Raw genomic sequence first — 7,471 nt, forward strand, 5'->3', positions numbered from 1 at the left:
TATATACCGGTAATACTTTTTCGAGAAGCACTTGTCCGATTTTCCAAATAATCACGGGACTGAATCTGTAATGTTTGTAGATTTAAGGCTATGTCTACAGAATAGTGTGGTATTGTCTAAAAAAAAGAAAACAAAGAAAAAGCTAAGTTAGTAACATGATCTTAGAAAATCTAGACGTCATGATACAGCTTTGTAAGTCCGATTATCAGCCCTTTGGTACCATTACTGAGAGTGAAAACAAAATGTCAATATTTTTAACCGTTCACGAGTTATATTAGGTGGAAAACTTTGCTGAATAACCCTGTGTATGGGAGGAATCTTTGTATTAAGTTTATACATTTATTATTTTTAAACCTACATTAAGTACTGTAAATAATTGGTATAACTGGAGACACGGCACGGGTAATCACATTCCTTTTGTTAATTTCTTGCGCATCATGTTAACAACTTTTCCTTATACATTATTGAAACTTCAAATTATAAATGTGAATATTATTTTCTCACTTTTAATATCCCGAATTTTCCGAAAAATGCTACCCGACATTGCCATCCTATCAACTAGAAGTATTTCCACACTGGCCGCCCGCGACCATGGCGATAATCGTATGCACGTGCTTCCTGTGACTAAATCACAGATATCATTTAAGCTCATCTCTAGTCTTGGCTATGCCATGTTCGTCAGTTTCACCTGATATTTGAGATTGTACCTTCTCACATCTCACCACTGGAACAATAACTCGTTGTATCAGTACTGTAGCTACTGTTTAACCTACCATTTTGTTTTTATGACATATTAGTTCCCGAAGGAACTTCCAAAAATTGCCGTAGCCAACGGTATTTCACATTGACTAGGCGGGGTATTGGTATAAGTTTTCAACTAGCAATAATCGCACCTCGGATAAACCTCATTGGTTACGATATTGCCACTGCGCAAAGCTAACTAAAGAATTGGTTTCGGCATATCTTATATCCTCGTGAGTACCTTATATCTACGAGTAGTTAGTGATATATTCCTTTGTCACAAGAACAATTTTGAACATTATACAAAAAGGTTCACAGTATGCTATGAACAGAAATATTTGACGACAAAATGCTATCAACATTTTTATATTCATTTTAAATTATTGTGGATTAAGCACTTTTCTTGGATCACGAATGGACGATTCTTTCATGAAAGAGACGAAAGGTGGATGGCAGTGACGTCTTTAAATCCAGAAATAACTAACAATAAGCCACAGCCAACTTGATAGATTAGTGTTAAATCAAGATGGCAGTGATTAAGTCCATTCGGCTCCATAGCTGAATAGTCGGCGTTTAAGCCATCCTCTTTGGTCTAAGCGTTCGGTCCCCGGGGCCTCGTGTTCGTTTCACGGTTGGGTCGAAGGTTTTTAATTATAAACATGGGTTGAGTGTCCGTGTTGTCCCAACATTCTTGCAACTTACACACGCACGAACGCTATCCTCGTCCACGGCCACATTAACATGCAGTTTATCCTTCACGACAGATGTCGCCCGCCCTCAACGAAGGGTATGCCTTACAAGGGCTGCACCAGGCTGGAAATAGCCACACGAAATTATTTTTCAGTCTCGTAGGCAACGCTTCCGTCTGTCAGCCGAAGACCTGGGTTCGAATATCGGCTCATTTGGGGATTTTATCCTTGTCTGAGGCATTGCGGTTTGTAGCTGTGAAGTTAGGTGAAGAGCTATTTGGAAAAATGCCGGTAACATATTTTTACACACTAATTCAAATCACCTATTCCAAACATTGCTTTCACATTCTGAGAAGCCAGAATGGTCAATGAAAAAATTTCTGCCAAGTTGGAGAGGAATTGTAAACATTATAAAATATCAAAGCCATTTCTTATTAACAGTGCTGATGTAGTTAATTTTATTATTATTATTATTATTATTATTATTATTATTATTATTATTATTATTATTATTATTATATACAGTCGTATCAGCACACACTTTATTAAAACATAACCGGTTTTCGGACACTAAGGTCCATCATTAATGTTAAAAGTGTACACAACAAAAACTAATAACTAATCTAAAAACTAAAATCAAAAATAATAACTTGATTGTAACTAAAGCATATAAGTGTAACGTCACAGCTATCATAAATAAAGACGACTACATCCACAAAACAATTGATTTCATAGAAACAAATAACATAAAGGAAATAAAGAAGGACACCACCAGGAATTTAAACACAAAAATAAAAGAAACCCTAAAGGACGCACAGTTCATAATAAACGAAAAAGAGAAACAAAAGTTAGTCCCGATGAGCCCAAGGTGCCCAACCTTAAAGTCTCTCTCAAAAATCCACAAAGAGAATTACCCTGTTAGACCTATAATTAATTGTCGAAACAGCCCCACATTTCAATTATCTAAATTTTTACTTAAACACCTACAAAACCACATCACATTAGAAAATAGCAATTCAGTATCGAATTCTTTGGAAGCTATTTCCAAAACACAATCAACAGAAATAAACGAAGAAACTATAATGGTATCATATGACGTGACCAACATGTATTCCAATATTCCTATTAAAGAGACAATAGACTTAATAGAAGAAAATTTAAAGAATCAAGACAGACTAAGTCACATAGAAATGAACGAAACGATAAACTTATTAACTCTAATATTAGAAAATAATTACTTTACATGAAACGGAAAGTACTACAGCAAAACACAGTTTTTTTTTTTTTTTTTGATAGTTGCTTTACGTCGCACCGACACAGATAGATCTTATGGCGACGATGGGACAGGGAAGGGCTAGGAGTGGGAAGGAAGCGGCCGTGGCCTTAATTAAGGTACAGCCCCAGCATTTGCCTGGTGTGAAAATGGGAAACCACGGAAAACCATCTTCAGGGCTGCCGACAGTGGTGTTCGAACCTACTATCTCCCGAATACTAGATACTAAACACAGGTTTACCAATGGGGGATCCACTATCAGGTTTCTTAGCTAATATTTATTTAAATAATTTTGAGAAAACCATCTTGAACACATATCAGAAAGAAATAAAATTATGGGTCCGTTTTGTTGACGACACGGTAGTAATTTTAAATGGAGACCTCATTACTCCCGAAACATTTCTGGGTTGTTTGAATTTGCTTGACAGCAACATTAAATTCACTATGGAGAAAGAAATCGATAAAAAGTTAAATTTCTTGGACCTCACATTAACAAAAACCAACAATAGGATAGACTTCGATATTTTTAGGAAACCCACACAGGCCATCATCACCATCAATAAAAATTCCAGTCACCCAGGAACTCACAAACAAGCAGCTTACAACAGCTATATTAATACATTATTAAAACTTCCCCGGAGTAATGAAAACAAACTGAAAGAAATTAGAATAATAAAACAAATTACTAAAGCAAATGGTCCGCCTCTGTGGTGTAGTGGTTAGCGTGATTAGCTGCCACCCCCGGAGGTCCGGGTTCGATTCCCGGCTCTGCCACGAAAATTTGAAAAGTGGTACGAGGGCTGGAACGGGGTCCACTCAGCCTCGGGAGGTCAACTGAGTAGAGGTGGGTTCGATTCCCACCTCAGCCATCCTCGAAGTGGTTTTCCGTGGTTTCCCACTTCTCCTCCAGGCGAATGCCGGGATGGTACCTAACTTAAGGCCACGGCCGCTTCCTTCCCTCTTCCTTGTCTATCCCTTCCAATCTTCCCATCCCTCCACAAGGCCCCTGTTCAGCATAGCAGGTGAGGCCGCCTGGGCGAGGTACTGGTCATTCTCCCCAGTTGTATCCTCCGACCGAGAGTCTGAAGCTCCAGGACACTGCCCTTGAGGCGGTAGAGGTGGGATCCCTCGCTGAGTCCGAGGGAAAAGCCGAACCTGGAGGGTAAACAGATGATGATGATGACTAAAGCAAATGGCCACAACCCAGAAATGATATACAATATTATACGTAAGAAAGAAAACGGAGAAAAAAGAAAAACCATGAGAAAAGAAAGAAAATCCATGAACGTAATCAATTTGTAACATTTACATATTTTGGAAGTCAAGTTTTTAAAATTGAAAATATATTTAAGAAATTTCAATTTTAAACAGCTTTTCGAACCAGAAATAAAATATCAGAACATATATATAATGCACATAGTGTCAATGAAAAAGATACATATACCAATTCGGGAGTATACAGGCTCACTTGTGACGACTGTAAAAAGTTTTATTTAGGAAGAACTGGGCGAACCTTAAATCAAAGATATCAAGAACATTTTAAGGCAATAAAGTACAACAGATATTCAGCTTTTGCGGAACACATTTACAACAATAACCGCAGCTTTTTAGGGATCGAAAAGGACATGAAGTTAATCTTTAAGGGTAATTATGAATTTGAATTAAATACACGTGAAAACGTTGAGATATTTTTGGCGCAGACAGGGAAACCAGATAAAATTTTAAATGAAACAGTCGCAAGCAACATTTTGTTTACAATCTTGAGTTGACGTAACATCAGGTGCTTCCAACGAAACTTGAGGTGACGTAACATCATGTGCTTGCAGCGCGGTTCCGTACTTAAAGCTGAACGTTTGTCAGTACTCGACCAACAGCCTGAGCACGAGGAAAAGCCAGCCCTTCCTATGGTATGTCCATACCTTTTACAACAACATTGTAAGTTTATATGTATTATTTTCATACTTTTACACTTGTTTTTTCTTTTTCTTATTTTACAGTTGATGTCAACAGGGCTACATTTTAAACTCATTTTAACCAATTTTGACGACACACTTATGTGAAATTAAATTTAAATTTTAACACTGATGATGGACCTTAGTGTCCGAAAACCGGTTATGTTTTAATAAAGTGTGTACTGATACGACTGTATATAATTAATAATAATAATAATAATAATAATAATAATAATAATAATAATAATAATCCGTGCCCGGTCAGCTTACGTGCGGGTCTGGTTCTGAAATGAGTAGGAGCTAGGCATAACCCTGCGTAAGACACTGGGGTGGGGGCCCTCAACCCCGACACGGCGCGTCCCATATGGCTGATAGGGGAAGCTCCTGTAGATATGCAGGACAGGTGTGAATAAGGCTTAGCCAAATAAGCACCCGCGGATCAACTGAGGTAAACAGAGAAATGGTCAACGGCCTCGACGGCAGAAGAGGACATATCCCAATGGCAGAGAGGGCGGAAGAACCGAATCAAATCCACTTCACGTCTGACTTGTAGCAAGCGGCAAGTGGTCAGCGTCTGATCACCAGAGGTGCGGCTGTAAATATGCTCCAGGAACTAACAATCCCTGGTTCTACACCACTAGCGAAAGCTAGAAGATTGCTTACAAGCAGACATGACTCGTACAAGTAAAGACAAAATTACCCCAGGTGGACAATCCACCCACTCTAAAGTGGCAACCAAGCATTCGGATTCTGGGGAGCTTGGGCGAATACGAGAGAGCAAGTCGGAGTGCTCTGATAAATTTCCACGAAAGACTCACACTTTCATTGGCACATTCAACATTCAGACACTGATTCAAACAGGAAAACTGCACAATCTCACAACAGAACTTACAAAGCAGAAAATCCAAATTCTGGCCCTACAAGAAACACGCTTCACCGATTCAGAAACGATGGATTACAATAATTATAGGATCTTCAAAAGTGGAACAAACAAGAAAATTGGTAAAGGAGCAGCATTGTTAGGAATGGCCTTCTGTGTAGACAAAAAAGTTTTGGATTCAGTAATAGAGGTGAAACCCATCAACAATAGGCTTATGACCTTAAGAATCAGGCATACAAACAAAAAATACACCTTTATTAATGTGCATGCACCAACAAATGGAGACAATAAAAAGGAGCCTGAAAAAACAGAAAGATTCTGGGAAGAACTTGAAACAGAAATGGCCAAAATCCCTAAAAATGATGTGAAAATTCTACTCGGTGATTTCAATGCACAGCTTGGCAGGGAATATAAATACAGGAGGACAGTGGGAGACTATCCAGCCCACAGATTCACCAATAAAAATGGCACACGCCTCATTGAGTTATGCCAACAAAATAATCTCAAAATTATGTCAACATCACTCCGGAAGAATCCCAAAAAGCAAAAAACTTGGCGATCACCCATCCATCATTTAGGAGAATTTCAGATTGATCATGTGGCAATATCATATGATTACCAAAAGGAAATTCATGATGTGCAAGTGCGCAGAGGTGCTAACATCGATTCGGATCATTATTTAAGCAGAATCAAAATTAAATTCACACCCAAAGGGAAATTCAACAGGAAAACATCGGTGATTCCAAAATTTGATCTGCACAAAATCAAGGACTCCAAAATTTCAGAAGAATGGGAAAAACGACCTGCAGAGAGCTGGGAGAATTTCCAGACTAAAATCATCGAAACGGCGAAGGACCTAATCCCTCTTCGCAAGAAACCAAAACATCCTTGGTGGAATCAAGAATGTGAGACCGCACTAGAAGAAAGGAAAAAGGCATTTCAAAACTACAATTGTAACAAATCAGAAGAAACACAGAAGAAATTTTTCGAAGTTCGCAAGCATGTATCCAAGATTTTAAGATAAAATAAACGGAAATACGTCAATGTCCAACTGAAGTCAATTGAAGACAACTTCAAAAATTACAACACACACGATTTCTACAAGACCTTTGCGAACCAAATTAAAGGATATTCCCCACAGAACCTTTGCTTTCGGAAGCACGATGGTAAACTACCCTTAACAAATAAGGAAAACTGCCAAGAATTAGCTACATATTTTTCACAGCTTTTAAATTGTCCAGAACCCAAAAAGAGATTCCCGAAAGTACAGCCAGAAATCATACCGGAAAATTCGTCACCACCAACTCAAGAAGAAATTTATTCACATATCAAGAAACTTAAAGACAACAAAGCATCAGGGGAAGACGGAATTGTAGCTGAACTTCTGAAAAATTTAGGCCCAAATTCACTCAGAGAAATTACACAAATAATCCAAAACATTTGGCAAACCGAAAAGCTCCCGGATGACTGGAAGATTGCTCTAATCCATCCACTACATAAAAAAGGCAGAAAGTTAGACGTAAACAATTACAGAGGAATCTCACTTGTATCAGTCACATACAAAATACTATCAGCCTGTCTCTTGCATAGAACACAACAACAATTAGAACCCAAATTATCGGAATTTCAAGCAGGGTTCAGACCAAACAGGTCATGCCCAGAACAAATTTTCAACCTCAAAACCATACTTAAACTACGAGCCCTCAGACAAAAGCCTACGGTATGCACATTTGTAGATTTCAAAAAGGCATATGATTCGATAGACAGACCCTCACTATTCCAAATTCTAGAAGAGAGAGGACTAGATCCCAAAACCCTAGAACTCATAAGACAAACACTAACGGGCACAAAATCTAAAGTGAAATTTATGGGAGAAATTTCAGAACCCTTCGACATTCAAACAGGTGTGAGACAAGGTGATGGACTCTCTCCTATT

The 7,471-nt window shown here is 38.3% G+C and overlaps 1 non-coding gene across 1 annotated transcript; it reads right to left on the bottom strand.

Annotated features, from left to right (window-relative positions):
- Positions 1 to 797: 797 nt before the first annotated feature.
- Positions 798 to 938, bottom strand: LOC136879430 (U4 spliceosomal RNA). The gene has a single exon (XR_010860926.2). It is a non-coding gene; the product is annotated as a U4 spliceosomal RNA (small nuclear RNA).
- Positions 939 to 7,471: the final 6,533 nt, after the last annotated feature.

This window comes from Anabrus simplex, chromosome 8 (genome assembly GCF_040414725.1).
Source record: "Anabrus simplex isolate iqAnaSimp1 chromosome 8, ASM4041472v1, whole genome shotgun sequence".
Taxonomy (NCBI): Eukaryota; Metazoa; Arthropoda; class Insecta; order Orthoptera; family Tettigoniidae; genus Anabrus; species Anabrus simplex.